Source organism: Natator depressus, chromosome 2 (genome assembly GCF_965152275.1).
Source record: "Natator depressus isolate rNatDep1 chromosome 2, rNatDep2.hap1, whole genome shotgun sequence".
In the NCBI taxonomy this organism is placed as follows: Eukaryota; Metazoa; Chordata; order Testudines; family Cheloniidae; genus Natator; species Natator depressus.
Window position 1 is genome coordinate 198034049 of NC_134235.1, and position 17632 is coordinate 198051680.

At 36.3% G+C, this 17632-nt stretch overlaps 1 protein-coding gene and 1 long non-coding RNA gene across 5 annotated transcripts in view; one reads left to right on the forward strand and one right to left on the reverse strand.

The window, feature by feature from the left end:
• The window catches only part of SATB1 (SATB homeobox 1), a 106693-nt gene that overhangs the window by 1160 nt on the left and 87901 nt on the right, over positions 1-17632 (forward strand). The gene's annotated exons all lie outside the window — the stretch shown is intronic.
• On the reverse strand, positions 14095-17456 carry LOC141983024 (uncharacterized). Of its 2 annotated transcripts, none has more exons than XR_012638273.1 (2): positions 17161-17456; positions 14095-16223 (listed from the first exon to the last, which is right to left on the reverse strand). It is a non-coding gene; the product is annotated as an uncharacterized LOC141983024 (long non-coding RNA). The 2 variants fall into 2 exon arrangements; XR_012638274.1 differs by lacking the exon at positions 17161-17456 and adding an exon at positions 17060-17094.

The following is a 17632-nucleotide window of genomic DNA, read 5'->3' on the forward strand; positions in this document are numbered from 1 at the left end:
CTGCAAGTTTCCAAGTTTTGCTCTGCCAGTCCCAGAAATTTAAAGTGCTTGTGTTACTGAGGGAGAAACCCTTAGAGCATTGAAAACTTTGCTAAAATATTTTACACCAGCTTTTTACCCAAAATGGGTAAAAAATATTGGCAAACACCAACAATCAGTTTTATTCAGACAAACCTAGTGTAATTTTCCTATGAAAATAATTCATAATTTCAGATTCAAGAACTCTTAAGGTTAAGGCATGTGATCTAGTAACAGACGTTTACTGGGGATATGATTTAGCAGCAGTCCTTTATTTCTACTTTATATCATTTTGGTATAGTACATTGGTATATCATTTGGTATATATCTGTCTGCTCCAGTCTGCTGGCAAACATTAGCATTCGAGCTTACATTTTTGACAAATGTGCAGACAGGAATAGCATGAATAAGCATCTTAAATATTAACAACCTAAGCATCTGTTGTGAAACAAATGTAATATATTTACTCTGTTTTTCTCACATTGTTAGAAAAGGTTACAAATAGTGTAAAATTGCAACGTTAGTTAATACAAGGATTGGATATTTCCCTATCTCCAAGTGTTTAAAGCAGTCATCAGATATAAAGAGATTAACTCTGGTGCATTATTTAAAAAAGAAAGTTGAAACTGTGTACTGTGTAAAGGCTTGAATACAGTACAGTATCTATAATTTGTATCATATACACTTGCAGTGTGTATATTATTTATACACTTTATATATACACTCATTTCCTGTTTCAGATTTTATTAATATCTCACTTATCAAGTGGAAATAATATTTGATACACAAAAATATGTAATCATGTATAGTAAAAAGTGAACATAAAAAGACCGCATATGTATGCATACATGTTTGTGTATATACATGTAAATGGATAGCCCACATACATTATAAAGCTCTATAACAAAAATAAAATCATTGTCTACAGTTGTACCCACTCTTCAGTACAAACAGCAATGAAAAAGAAACAACTGACTCCAAGGAATTCCTCTTTCCCCAGGAAAAAACAGTAATCTAAGAAAAACAAGGGAAAAACAAGAGGGAAGTCTCCAAAAAGCCTGTATAGTTTTTTTTTTTTTCCTGGAATCAGTGCATTCCTCCTTTTCCCTACAAGTGCAAATGTGTAATAAATAATAGTTCTTTGTATGCAAAATGAGTTTACTGGGACAAAAATATTTAAGTGGAATGCTTTTTGTTCATGCATTTTTTAAAAGTTAGTTTCTTTGCTCTTGAATCATTAATTAGCAAAGTAACTACCAAAAGAGTTCCTCCTTCTCTTCTCCTGTTCTTTCAGCAAGACTTATCTAAGGATAAGTACTTAGATACTGCTTATTTCTGAGAAAGAAATATAAAGCAGGTAAAGTCAGCCTGTGATTCATTAATGGTACATGTTGATTTGCAGAATAGGAAGAAAAAGAGAATCTCCCAATTTAGCCAAAGCTTGTAGTAATCATTTTTATCTTAACAGGTTATGGTTTGCAATGTAGGCCCATAAGGTCAGCTGATAAGCACCTGTCCCTTATTATTATAGAGATCCTTTGGTTACAGATAGTACTAAACTAAATACAGTGTACTGTCTTCAAAGTTCAATAGTAATTCTCTAATATAAAATCCCAAAGGGATGTAGGCAGGTGTGCCCTTTCAAATCACAGAAGTGTCTCTCTTTCATGTAGTCAAGTCATGGATAACTACAACTTATATTACATTAATATTTTTGGTTGGAGAATGGATTAAATGCATTTGACTTCAATTTTTGCAGTCTTCAATTAAAGTTCTGCATTTTTTTAAAAAAAATCTAATTTGATGTTTTAAATTAGAGGAAAATTTTATTACAGTCAAGGAATACATTTGTTGAAATACAGCTGTTTGCCAGATTTTTTTTAACTGAATACCATAAAATTAATTTGAAATCCTTGTTATGCTTTCTAGTTGTATTGCGGGAGGGAGACAAATTAATAAAATTGATAAATATATTAACATTTTGCATCTGGACTACAGAGAAATTGTTATTCAAGATAACACAATATTCCGGACTACTTAAATCTCTCTATTAAAAATGGGGGAAATGTGATTTTTTTTAAAAAAAAAATATTTCAGTCATGTTTCTAAGATCTATTCTATTTTATCATAGATACTACTGCAGAGTTTTATAACCCTTTTATGCATATCTGCCATTACTTTCTCTAGATATATTTATTAAGTATCTAGTAAACCCACAAACTTTCCTTTTAGAACAGTTATAAATATAAGTGGAACATGTTAGTTCCTTTTAATTTATGTTAATAGATGTAGAGTGTATATACAATCTCCTTAGAAATCATTGCTTTTCCAAAGAGGAAACTTTGATTTTTCAGTCAGGGAATACAAGGAGAAAAAAACTGAAAGTATAGACAGTTCCATACATCATTTTAATTTTTTTGTTATACTAGGATGATGATACGAAGTTGTCATTTAGAGTGGGATGATAAAATTACAGGAAAGCGTTTTTTACTTTTTTAATTATTCCAATTTAGGGCTCCTAAAATGAATGTTTTTGGTAAAGTTGTTTGCATGGCATTTTTCATAGAATTTTGACAAAAAGTGAGCTGTAGCTCACGAAAGCTTATGCTCAAATAAATTTGTTAGTCTCTAAGGTGCCACAAGTACTCCTTTTCTTTTTGCGGATACAGACTAACACGGCTGCTACTCTGAAACCTGATTTAATAGGAACGCTACTAATCATTTAGTATGAGAGAACATAGTTTTCTGGTTAAATGGAAGTTCTGTTTTTGCCATTATGGGCATCAGGCTTTAGTAATCTGCTCCTCTTGTGGAGTGAATACTTTCTACTTTAAAGCTATCATGCACCTACTGTTTATTTACGCTGCATTAAACTGACAGCACAGCAATCAGAGGGAAAATATTACTTACTTTCCTGAAGTAAATACCAGTTTATAGGTTAGTGCATGTATTTATATTCCTGTCGCCACTAAAATAATGGTTCTGTCTCCATTTTAATATCTACCTGCGGTGTTATCCATGGCAGCTGACTCTTCCTTGTTTGAAAAAGAAAAGTTTTGTTATCATTCCACACCACAAGGAACTCTAAAGAAAGATGATTCCATATTGCTTTCTGTGGCATGCAGAAGCCAGTTTTAAAGACACAGTATTCAGTTTTGCCTAGCGTTCTTGGGTTGTGTTTCAAACAGTGAAAACATCATTCCTTAAGAATATATGCCTACCGAGCCACTTAGATTGTATATTCAGGCAACTGCAAATAAGGGCAGAAGCATTTTATTAATAACTGAAAGCACGGATGTGTGTATGATGAAAAATGTTCTGCAGCTCTTTCACTATGCAATCTAATGCATTTTTAAACTTTAGTTGTTACAAAGTTGCTGTACGTTATTTAAAAAAATCAAACCAACCTATATTCCAGTTTGATTGTAAAATAAGAGCTTGTAGTACTTCTTCTTAAATTTTGCAACTTCTTAAAAAGTCTGTTTCCTACCTGAGAGAATCCCATCATGTTATTTTTAATCTTTGTTTCATTACCTGACTGCTAACCTGTAGATAACGTTAGTAAAAACAGCTTACACTTTGAAGAGAATATCATTAAATTAACTATCAGGATGTTCTGTATCTAATCTTTGCCACCAAGGTCCCCTTTGTTCAAAATAAGTTATAAATTTACTACATTTAATATTAAATTAAAGGTATACGTCCTCTTCCATATGTATGGTACTAACAACTCTAATTCTCACCAACATTGTACCACAGTTTGTAATTGTTACAACATAAAGGATGCAAGCCTTTTAAAAAGTAGGTGTTTACCAACAGTTACTGTCCTTTCATATCGGATATAAGTAACATCCGTTTACTGGTTGGCAAATGTTGACTTTTTAATGGTTCTACAAGCCCTCTGTCAGGGTGTACAGATCTCCGTAACATTAGATGAAGTTCTGAACAAAGATTTAAGGGTAGGTTATGGCCACATATAGCATATGAATCAGATAAGTTATACAAGTGATTCCCCTTAAAATTAGTCTAGTATGATAACATACCTCTCATTCTTAAGTGCTGTTCTGAATAGTAAATATCTCTCTTTAAACTTGCTGGGCTTAATTCTCCTCTCACTCATGTTGATGAAAATCAGGAGTAACTCCGTTGAAAGCAATGGCGCTACATTTGTATATAACTGGTAAGAGATCACTATCAGGTCTAATGTATACGGTGTGAACAAAATATTAACACACATTGTTTAGTATTATAGAATATATGGCAACTGTACCTTTTACTATTTGTTTTAAAAATACTTTTTCTGAGATCAGTTATTCTGATACAGATTGTGTGTCTACATATAAATATTCAGGGTGAGATATCATAGTGTAACATTTCTTTTTTATATTGGCCTATTTATACCCTTTCAGTTGTTTTGCAGCAACTCTGCTTTGATAACACTGGTTCATGAAATAAGCCCTCTTCATCTGTGTCAATGATTCTTTCATTAAATGCATAGTGGATTAAGATTATGTGGCCATAAATCCACAAAAATTGTTCCTCAGACAGACAGCAGTATGTACCATACACCAGCTGAGTTGGACTTTCCCCTTTGCTCATATTTTGACATGACCTGAGGCACTCAGGGAGGGCCTTTAAACCCAAAGTACATCTGCTTCACTCAGGCTCTTGCTTTGGCAACAAGTAGCTGACTATCAGCAATCATTTGTGTATTGTGTCACTGCAGCAGTGGGGACATATCTGACTATGGGGACCATATTTTAAGGATTACCCCTTAATCCTTTCCTGGTAGACAGAGTGGCAGAAAGGATGTCAAGATTCCTGGGTTCTATTCACATCTCTGCTACTGACTCAAAGTGTGTCCTTGGACAATTCACTTACAGTGCCTAGACAATGGGAGTTACGTACCTAGGTGCTTTTGAAAATGCCACTATTAGGGCCTGATTTTCACATGAACTGAGCGCTCACAACTTCAGCTGAAATCACTGGAAACTATAGGTGCTCAGCGTTTTTCCAAATAAGGTTCTCACTGCGTATCATCTGCCTTATTTTCCCTACCTGTCCGAGGGGTGTTGTAAGGCTTACTTAGTTACTTTGTTTCTATTTGCATAGCACTTTGATATATTTGGATGAAAAACATCAGACTGTATAAGTGCAAAGCAGTGATGTTGTTCTGGGACCCAAACTGAAAGATTTTACTTGCAATTTAGAGTATCTTTCATATGCCCATCAGTAACTAGTGTATGTTGAATTTGTCTGTTCTTGATGGCCAGATAAATGAAACCACTTACAATGAAAAATAAGTTTTGAACAGAATACATTTCATTATTTCAAATTCTCTATATAGTATTTCATGCAGTACTAGTGTACGTATATATACACACATGTATGCAGCAAATAGCAACATCAAACAAAAACAAGTGAAATTTCAACTTGAGTTTAAAAGGTTTGTAATTAAAATTTAAACCAATAGATTTGTATATGGGGAATAATAGTGGAAAGTTTATTTTAACTATGAATGTTTTTGTTCATAGGTGGGTTTTTCTTGATTGGTATAAAAGGTTCCAAGAACAATTAAAAATATCTTAAAAGTTTTAAAATGACAGTTTTAGTTTAAGGATTCATTGTAATATAAATACTGTATGCTTATTAGCATTACTAGTGCACTAGACATTTAATTACAGTCTTTGTGAGACATGTTATCTGTACATTACATATCACATAAAGAGAATGATAGATACTCTTAAATGCAGGCTCTTGCTTGCCAACCTTCTTTTAAGATTATAGATTCAGATCTTCAATCCAGAATTTTCAAGACTTCAGTCAAAACAACTCAACTTCACAAATTTTTCTGTAGGAACAGGTCATTTCATTTCTTTTTATGAACACTTTCTTTTATTTAAGTAATACTTAAAAATTATTTTTTACCAGTTTTATTTTCTTTCCCAGTCTTGTACATGGAAACAATTCATATATATCTTTGCCCATTCAAATCAAATATCCTTACAGGCATTTTTTTAGAACTTAAAAAATATATATATCTTCATTGCATATTGAGTAGCCAGACTATAAAAATAATCTAATTCTAGTACGGTAGGTGGTTTTTTGTTTTTTGTTAACGTATATGACATGACATTTAGAATCTTCTTTTCCAGCATTAGCTCTTAACTACTATTATTGTCTGAAATATATTCTATATAATAAATATTTGTGACCAGTGATTTGGACTGCCAGATGCTATAAAAAATGACCATCATAAGCAAAATAATATATTTACCTAGTGCCAGTTTTCCCCCTCCAGTGTGTGTCCAGGTTACACTGATTACTGTGATCCCAATAATGTAAGTGTTCCATATACAGAACTCAGCATAGTTGCCAGTGGTTGTTTTGCACTGAGATTACTTACAGGATCAGGCATAATGGGAACTGTACATGTGTAACTGAGAGCAAAAGTGGGTGCTTAGATAACAGATATGTTTTTTATGATTAAAAACAAGACCAACGGTACAGCATTTTTCATGAATAGACCCAGCCATGGCAGTATTGCTATTGAACCTAATTCAGTACTCTATGAAAGAAATTCTCCTATTGAAGTCATTCTGTCCCACTGCAGATGTAATATTTAATTTGGCTTACAGAAGTCTATAATCCTGACTATAATTACTGCAGAATACTGTAGTACTTTTTTAAAATAAAGGATGTGTTCATTTTATAACAATATTTTCATTTATTGGACTTGTGATTCCATTAAATGCTGTTTTTGGGTGATTTATCCTGTGAGAAACAGGCTTATTATTTTTGACTATTCTGAAAAATGCTTTCAGATACCACCTAATAAAGTTATACTAGCAGAATTGATATTTTTAATATATTTGTTACATAGTTAAACAGCTATTTGTGTGACACAAAGACATTCCTCAAGCAGCATTTTACTGTTTGACATACTGAATTTCCAAGCAGTATTTTATAGGTTCTGTCTCTTTAAAAATGCAGTCTCCTCTATTTGCCCTATTAATTGTTGATATGTTGCCATCCACGAGACAAAAATTAGAGCTGTAATTAAATAATCATGTGATGCTCCTTAGTGCCAGTGAGAGCAAACTCATTTTTCCAGGCCCTGATGGTCACTGATTATTGTATTACTACTGGCTTGCTTTATTTATTTATTTATTCAATGATTCTGTATTACTAGTTACTTAACCACTGCATTTCTTTTCAAAATTAAAGAAAGTGGGGAACATTAAGTCAGTTAATTGGCTACCCATCCACAGGGACACAAGGTAGACATACCTTTTCTGCTTTTGGTCACCGGATTGGTTCTTTTTGGAAAGCTACATGAGTAGTGTGGTTGTGTGCCATTTAATTTACACTGGTGTTTTGGCTGGGATGGATGCATATGGGGAATGCCAGGAGAATTACAAAAGGAACAGGGTATTAAAATTCAGAAATGATTAAAATTGAAATAAAAGGATGCTGCTGCTTTGCCAGTACTCTGGCAGTCATAATGACACACAGAGATTAGTTTCCACCTTCATCTTTTCTTTCTTTCTCATTTCCTCTTGTTTATTGTTGACACATTTTCCTTATGACTCTGCTTCTCATCTTTCTGTATCTTCTCTCTTCCCCCCTCCCCGTTACATATTCCTACTTTTTCCTCTTTCCTTAAGCATGGAGAAGCTTGTAACCATACTGTAACAATAACATATTACGTTATTAATATTATTCACATGATTAAAATTCTCAAACACAGGTCAGCTATATTATTAACTGATACGTAATTTTTCATTTAAAAAAATCTTTATTCTGTCCTTACTGTTTTTCAAAAACTGTTTACTTCAGTGGAATGTTAGGCTAGGAAAAGAAGAACTTACCAGTCATGGATAATCAATTATGCATAGATTCAGATTTAACAGATGGAAACTGGTGAGTTAAAGTTTCTCTTTGACTTCATGATTTTTTTTGTTTGTTTTTGTGACACCTGTCTCTTATGTATAGTTAAACATCTAACATAGCATACTGCTTTTCATGCATCTTTGTATTTTTTCTTAGCATAAACTCATTTTTTCCTGTTCTTAACTTATTGTTCTTAATTTGTTTGACTGCAGGGGTTTCTGCACTGACTCTGGGGTTAAATTATCCTCTCATGAAACTAGCATTTTAAATAGTAATAAATTACACACTGTCATTTAATCTTAAAATTGTGTGTCAACATGATATGTTAAATTGAATAAGCCAAATTCTGCCTTCAGCTATACTCATGGCCTTCAGTAAGGTGACATAGGTTCAACAGGACAGAATCTAGCCGTGTTTGTGTATGTATATATACATACACAAACACGCATATTGTTATGATAGTTAAATAGGCATACACTTCAGAGGTGTTAATTAAATTTCTTTCACTCATTTGATAGTACAGCAGATTCTTTTTATTCCTTATTTTGAAAAGTCCAATATGGACTGGAGGTAACATTCCTCTTGTGCATGGAAAGATTTACACACATCTAAATAAAACAGAAAAAACATAACCCTTTACTGCATTCTGACAATGGCAACAAAATGGTAGCAATCGAAAGAATGGAAAAATATTGTGTGCTTTTCCCCTAAAAGCTATTTTTAACAAAAAATGATATAAAAGAAAACTTAAATTTTGGTGTTGAGTGACTATTGTTTTAAAGCACAATTTACTGATGGTAGTACATTGGTGTGTGCTTGTATATGAAGATGATCTGTATTTCAGAAACAAATATTCTATATTCTACACTGTGCAATGTACTGGGTGACACAGAAGTCATATTCCTCCCACATCCTAATAAAAAGCTATATAAAACAGGGGTAACTTGGTACTGAAGTTATTTCTCTGTGCCTGCAGTAATTTACACCAATCTTATATTGTTTGAAAGGTTATGTCCAAATGAAAAAGCATCTTTCCTTACCTGGTTCCACCCACATTTGAAACTGCACATCTCTCAGGTATGGCACAGGGAAATTCCACATCTATATACTTAAAAAATTATAATGAACTGGAAGATAACACAAAAAGTACCCTCTGTATCTTTCTTGAGTAACATATTTCACAACTTCTAATGAAGGTGCTAACTATCTTTATAAGTGGGAAAAATCATGAAGATTTTAAAAAGCTGAACAGAAAACAAATGCTATATATCACTGTGTACTATAGAAGGAATTGAACATTGACACTGAAAAGAAATAATAAAATGAATATTAATTTTATAACAATGATGCTTGATGGCGAAAGTTCATGCACACACAGCAGTTTACCCCACATATTTCTTCAAAGAACTGCAAAGATATCAACTAAAATACAAATTCATTTTCCCCAAAATATTATATTACTGTATTGTATTGTACTACACTTAGGGGAATATGTTTTATTCATATCTTTTCTTGTGCTGAGGCCTTAAGTACATATAAACTGTCCCATCTACTACCTGACTTCTAACGAAGGATCCTAAAAATTACCCATTTTTTGGTGGGATCCCATCTCTAATTACTCACTCAGATGAATTTCTGTTCAGGTCAGGTATTCATTACCTGAATTAATTACTCAACAAAGGCTATGCTATAATTGTTACCAGGAACTAGGAAGCACTAAATTGGAGAGGTAAAACATTAAAAGTATTCTAAAACCTTGTTTCTTTGATTATTGACCTAGTATTCTGATTCCATTATTATAGTTATTCTTTCTGGTTTTTATTCAACTAAGTCAAATATTCCAGTGTGTTCTGGAAGTTAACAGGGATAGAAAGTAACATTTTGAGGTTGTTTGCTTTAGTGTTAAGTTGCTTGATTGCTTTTGTATCATGTTCCTGTGTGCTTCTACAAATGAAATGTATTATAGTGGCACTGGATATGCTAGAATACCCTTTATTTTAGCACATCCATATTGCTAGGTATGGTGTGTGGTCATTGTTAGTTTGCCAGTGGAGCTTTGCAAAACTATTTCATTTTCTGTGAACTTTTTTTCTTCAAATTTTGTTTTTGTGGGATCTTCTGAGCTCTGGATTGGAGCAAACTCCAAAATTCAAAGCAAATTCAGCACAACCCCCCAAGTTTCACTTTGTTTGCCCCAAAACCACATATTTTGCAGGGTTTTTAGATCCAATCCAATATTGACCCCTGTCCACATTTGGGTCAAAATTAGGTACACTGTTTCACTTAACTTTTTTGAACCTTAGAAAAAGTGTGACAGAACCTGGGCAGAGTTGTGAGTTAACGAAATTTGAAACCAGGACATTGCATGTGGTTTTGGGTTTCATAATGAAAGTTTGACATAGTTCAAGTCATCAATCAGTTCTAACCATTTTCTTAAACCTAAACTCTTCCCTGTTTCCAGCCCACAAGAATTATCAGTAGATTTTTGAGGAAGTGAATTATTAGTACTGTAAGAGCTGAAAAAAGAATGATTGGTTTGTCCTGTTGATGAAGCAGGCTATTGCATACCAAATTTCTGCTGCTGGAACTCATCAGAGCAAGCATCAAAAGTCTTGCTAATAGTACTTGAATGGTCCTTGTGTAGTGATAACTGCAATGGCAGGGGCTGTTTTGCATTGTAATATGCAGCTTTGCTTGGACTGTGTGAAAATCTCATTTCTACTCAAAAGTGTTGGATTAAACTTCTGTGTTGCTTGGAAGCCTCTTTCTTTATTAGCTCAATGTTTACTTAAGATCAAGAAAGAAATTCAGTAGTTTGTCTGAAAAAACAACATTCGACTGTGTTGCAAAATAGTTTGGAAATATCAGTTTAACTCTGACTTCAGTAAATAAAAAGATCTTAGAATTTTTTTGTTTGGTGTTAGTCGCTTACATCTGTAATATTAAGCTCTTCTATAATATTCAATACAATGTTTTCAGCATCCCAACAAGCTCCAAAAATGAATACAGGTGCCTCTTGAACATGTCCCTAAAATAACCCTGCTTATTAGCCAAGTCCTTTGACATAATTGTTTGCAATTCCAACCCTCCGCCCCCATCCCTTGCCTACTAATTATCTAGTGTCTGGGAAAATCAGAGTTTTAACAGAGAGCACCCCTCAACATTAAGTATTTTTCCCACAGATGTATTTTGAAAATGCTACCTTAAACCAGAGCCTTTCAAACTGTGACCTGAGGGCTACTGGTGATCTGTGGAACACTTGTTTGCGAGGTAGAAGAATTGGCAGATCATATGATGTTGGCTTTCCTCTTTGCTTCCAGCTTCTAAATTGCATTAAAAGAATATATTAAATAATTTCTTATTACAAATTTCCATGTAAGCAATTACTGTAGTTGCCACAGGGAAGTTATGTGTGTGAATTGGTGGGAAGGTGGTCTGTGCAATCATGAATGAGAGAAGAGATAATCTATGGGGCTGTCTTTTAAAATGTGGTTCACCTTTTGCAAACCCAGTGCCATAAAAACATTCTTATATATATATTAGTGTTTGTGAAAGTAGCTATACTGACTTAGGGAATGAACTCTGTTTGTCTACACAACGGGTATAGATTGGGCAGCAGCAAGGTAAGCTTTCCCACGCTGCTCCAACAAAGAGCCTCATCTCCTTGTGGGACCACTTTTAAGGTGTGTAGTTTCCATGTCCCCATTCAGTCCAAGATTTCTCTGCTTGAGACTGCCAACAAGACTGGCAATTAGTACTAACTGTTGTGATAGTTTTTGTGATGTGGACACCTGTCCATTAACATTGCAACAAACTTGGATTTGCATTAGCAACCTAAAGGTGAAAGACTCTATATTATCAATCTCTTTAGCCATTCAATCCCTACTCTTATTATCAACATGTAATATTTTTGTTGTACTTATACCATAATTTTCTCCCAGTAATTTGCCTCGATGTGACCCGTGGCAGCTAGAGGCAAACCTAAATGACCAGCCAGGTCACATCAACTAAAGTATGTGTTTTCCCCAATCATACAATTATCACAGTTAAAACAGAAACATACCTATCTAGTGCATATTTGGAAAGGGATATGATGGTATGGCTAAAAAGAGCTTGTTTTAGCCCTAAACTGCATTTGCATAATCTTATCCATTTTATCAAAAGAACATTTCTTGAATAAAATATATTGCAGAAAACATTTGCAGGAATAAACACAGGCCTCCTTAGATATGTAGTCGATAGGGAGATGTCTGCCTGTATGTGATTTTCTACACTGTAAGCTAACTGAGACATCCAAATGTAAAATACAGCACTGTGGGACATTATGTAGATACCTGATATTTTCTTGGGGATTCTGAGTCCATAAACTAATGAGTGCATCATATGTAGTTTTACCTCTGACAGATATGGTAAGGATAATTTACTTCAATTAATAAGCAATTACATTAGTCTGTATCAAACTGTAGTTAAGTTAAATATTCATTTTATGTAACTTTCAGGCCATCATGTGAAAGAACACATAAAAATGAGACGGGACAGCAGCGTTTTGTGGTATGCTTCTCAGTGAAACGAAACCCATAGCGCTCTTACTTTTTGACAGACACACTGCCCAGACTGGGACAGATTTTCATCAAAATGCAAGCTTAGTATACACTTTTCACTTCATTGAGAGAGATGTCACCAAATGCTGCAACTCTAACTCCAAAATGTTGCCATATGTATTGACCACACGTATGATATGTAATTTGTGCTTGTGGCAGTCAGGTTAGGTACGCTATTTGGACTGTAGTTTCAGACAGTGAGTGATCATTTCTAATATGCAATTCAGGGTTACGTCCAGTGGAGAAGTAACTAGAAAGTCCACACTGCATTAAACCGCCAGACTTGGGCACATGTTAAATAAAGGTATAAAATATGCGTAGACTTGACTGTTGCCCAGCTCTGCGCAGGGGGCACAAGGGGCAGTGTGAAGGGAAGTGCAAGGACCTTCCCACCCCATGCTCCCTTTACCTCTGAGCAGCATTAAGTACAAGCTTCTGCAAGAGGGGAGCCACTGCTCCCTTCTAGTGACCATGGATGCTAGCTTCCTGAAAGCCAGGACTTAGTATTCTCTTTTCCCACACTGAGCAGCAGAACTGACCAAGCATGGAAGAGTGCACACTTCACCTCTTGAAACAGAGGAGCTGCCATTCTGATGTAACACTCTGGGAACCAGCCAGAATTTCCCTACAGATGCCTGCTGCAGTGCAGCCTCTCTGCACCACCTCCAACACAGGCCATTACTTGAGTCACACTAGTAGCTTCATAGTTGTCAGAAATGCAAATGTGGAAAATCCAACCACAGCCAGATCTGGACAAAAATCTGATGAAACTAAATGTGCAGTCTCTAGTGCCAGTTTTGTGATGCTTCCAGGTCTTTTCCTGTTTGCTTTAAACACCAACCATCCTACCAACTTCACAGTTTTGACCCACAATGTCCAGAGATACACAAACTTACTCTGAACAAGAGAAGATCAGAACGGAGTCCTTAGAAAGCACTGTGGCAACGCTCCACCCTAAAGGCATTCATTCTGTAACCCAGGTACTGACAGAGGCACTGACTGATCTAGTGAGTCACCTCCTCCCAGAGTTCAAAAACTGGATACAAACTTCCTGTGTGTCCATATACAGTTTTGGAAAGACATATTCTAATTCAAAATATTTACTTCTGATTACTATAATGAGGCAGCTTTAATATAAGTATTTGGCTTCACCTGACATGCAACTAACTTGAAAAGTGCCGTTATCAGATATTTAAACTACTGACTGCATACATTCCAGGGTATTTACATATCTTCTGTTTCTTTATCTATTTATCTCTTTCCTTTTAATAAATAAAAATAACATCCTCCACTGGGACATTATAATATTAAAAAGTTGATATACTTGAGCATCTATTGGCATAATGGTCAGTCTACAATTACACATTTTTACAAAATGTTAGCATTTTGCTACAAAAATCTGATATCGGTATCATAAACCAGTGAAATAAAATTTCAACTGAGTTTGCTATTATTGATGAGAAATTTAATTATTCAGATATGCAAATATAGGAATAACTATCGATTTTTGCTTTCCATTCTAAGCAAAGTTTTACACTAGTCAATGTTCAGAGCCTGCAATAAGTGCGTTAACAGGGGTAGGTGATATACAATAATGAAATTTATTAGTGTGGTGTGGCGTTTATAGGGTATATGTACATATATGCAATTTCACAGCAGTTATTTCTCATAACAATTTATCTCAAGCCCAAGACGCATATGCATGATCATATAATTAACAGAGTATTTGTCAGTGTTTGTAAGTGTCCATAACAATATCATTTAGGCCTCTGTGCTCAAATATTATCAGATTTTTATCTCCCCAATCTTTTAATTTACTCTTGGTGCTTTAGGATGAATCATTTTTTATTTTTTTAACTTGAGCATTTTAAGTTCTTTTTCACATATGTATTGTAATACTGAGGCAAATGTAAAACACAGATTTTAATTTTGTCTTATTATCTGGTGATCAATTTACAAGGTGTTATAGCCATAATCCTTGTTCCAAGAATTTTTAATAGCTATTTATTAAACTACACCTCTCTTTCCCTAAGTTCTGCACTTTCCTTATTCTTGATCATATGCAAGCAACAGATACATGTGATGTCACTTGAAGTTCTCATTTTTCAGCATCTTCCTCTTTTCTTTAGTCTACTCCAGTGGTCAGTCTTTTTTCATCTCCTAAACTTTAGTGCCACAAAGGCTATTTTGAAAAGGTGAGAACTAATCCAGTGTAGATGTTCTCCACTATTTCCTCAAAGTTTAGGTTCAACTATTTAAATTAGATTTTTAAAGTGTTAGTTTGAATTTTATTTAGTCATTCAAAGATGAAATCTTTACCCAAAACATTCTATCTGGTGGGAATAGATAGTTATCCCTTGATCATCTATTATAGAAAGTGTCATCTACATTTTCTCTTTTTTCTTTGTAAAGCATGATTCTTGTTGTTTTCCTTTTTTTTCCAGTATGTACTCAGTAATAATTTTAATAACCTTATGAAACACATACAATGTGTACAACTTTGTGTTTCACAAGTATTCCACTTTCACATCTTTGAATATTATATAATACATTCATTTTCAAGCATTGCATTTCTCTGCTTCTGTGATTATAATCTATTTTGTGCATTGCTGAATATGATAAATATTTTATGTATTTCACCCTATTATCATTTTCTTTTCCTGCATGCCCTGTATGTTGCTTGCACTTATTTCAGTAGATGTCAGCTTACCTACGTTTGATTCTCTGCTTTTGTTATAGTAACGTATATGTGGTGATACCTTTACTCTTCACAGCATTTATCGATTTGTATTTTCTTTGTTCAGAAATTATATTATTGTAGTTTGCATTTTATATATTATAATTATTAGCTCCCTGTTGCCTACTTTAAAAAGTAAACTTAGAGTTATTACAGCTTCTCTGCCTCTTTTTTTAATACATTTTTCCCCCAAGTTGTTATCCTGAAGTACTGTTTCTCCAATTTGGGTACATATTTTCATGCATCAATTAAACTTTTTCTTCTGCTTCTAATATAGCTTTTCTTTCTTTTACAGTGTGTCTAAACTTGTGCACTTTATCAATAAATGAGTTTAATTTTCCTGTTCTCTCATAGCTTGTGCAAACTTGTTGCTTTCAAGTCTATCTAGTCAGTGTGGTCTTCCCCCAATGAATCATGGGAAAAAGTTATCTATTTAGCTTTACATATACCCATTTATTTTGTGAATACTTTAACAGTTTCAGTAGTTTGCTATTCTTTGCATTTCACTGGGTGGGCTTTGGACCCTATTTTATAGACTGTAGATAGCTACAACTGTATTGCATTGCTTTTTGATCAGGGTTATATTATTTCAATGTATTGTAATTTTATTATAATATCTGTGACACGGGGTTGTTTAATTATGTCTATTTCTTATTTTGTTACATATGTCCATCACCATCATCCTTGCTGTAAAACTGTACAGTAGTAGATTGTCATGCAAGTGACTATGGTTCTATGTACAACTTGAATAGGTACTCTGTTTAGTCCCACCTCCTGTCTCTGTACTGTGGTCTTTTAAAGTGTGCCTTGTCCATCTCTTCCATCTGGCATAATATAAGAGAGAATCTTTCTTTCCATTTGCAGTGTTAGGTGTCTTGGTAGGTGAGTTCTGTTTCTTCTGTGGTATGTTTCCAACTGCAACTACTTCTGGGAAGAGCATATTTCTTGTTCACTTTTCCAGGGGTTGGGAAAACCTTGAGTAAAGTGAAGCAATATTAGAAGTCAGAGACAGAGCATTCCCCTTTACTCGACTGGTAACTTGAGTAACTATATAGCCAGTAACTTTATTATTATTTACAACTTGTTCCATGGCTCTTGTTAGGAACAAAAGCTTTTTCACTCGAGGTAGCAGGGAAATAAGGGTCCCCCCCCCCCGTCTAAGGGGGTCACCTACGCTGGACTCTATCCAGCCCGATTTGTTATCTGCCTGCTCCTTGTGTGCACCATGCACCTGCTTTCCAGGCTGCAGCTCTCCACCCTGCCTCTTTACCGCCCCTCGCGAGGTCTGCTCAATGCTCCAGCCCTGCGCACACTTTCCCTGGCGAAGCCTCCGCTCGCTGGCGGGTGCCCTTGCGGCTGTCCGGCTTGGCAGCCGGAGCAGCGTCACCTGCACCACCCCGTCTCCTCTCCCCGGGGTTCCGGTGCGCAATCCCCCGGGGTCCCGTCCCTCGCCCCGGGTTGGCTACTTGGCACCAGGGCAGGGGAGGGAGGGTGCTGATTATTACGCACATCTTGGCAGGTTGCCTGGATATTGCTCAAATACCCCCCCCCGGCCCCCGATCTGGTTGGGCCCCCCCAGCTCCGCGTCCTTCCTGCTGCGCAAGGAAGGTGGTTCGCAGACGCGCCCGCTCCGCTCTGCCTGCGCCGCGCGCGCGGCCCCCTCTTATTCTGGCTATTGTGTATAATCAATGCAGAGCCGCCTCACCCTAATCAAGCTGATTACAAATTCCTGCGCGCCCTAGGCCGGAAATCGCACCCCTTTCCCTCTCTCTCCCCCCTTCTCCCTTCCCCAACCCTCTCCCCCACTCACCTCTTTGGGTCTCTGGTTTCCAACCCCCCCCTCCCCCCCATCCCGCTTCTCGCTCCGGTTCCCATTTCCACCCCTGCTCGCTGTCCTCCTCCTCCGCTCACCCTCCCTCCCTCCACTTCCTCCGCCTCCTCCGCCTCTGCCACTTTCTCTCTCTCTCTCTCTCTCCCAGGACGCGTCGGATGATCCGGGGCCGCCGGGGAAGGGCTCCGGGCAGCAGCAGGGAGGCTGCGTCCTTCCTAGTCTCGGGCTGCAAAAAGCCGGCTGGCCTCGGTGGTTGTTGTTGTATTAAAATGAGGAGGAGGAAGAAGAAGCCGCCGCCGCCGCGGCGGCAGCAGCAGAAAGCGCTGGAGGAGAGGAGGCTCTGAGCAGGGGACGGCGGCGGCGGCAGCAGCAGGAGGAGGAGGAGGAGTGATGAGTCAACTAATAATTTAATGGGGACAGAAACACAGAGGGGGTTGGGGGGGGAGCAAAGCGAAGCAGCTTCGTCCGGGGACAGACAGATACATACACACACACACACACACACACCCATGTAACATCCAGCCACAGCCACCAAACCGGCCTAAATAAATA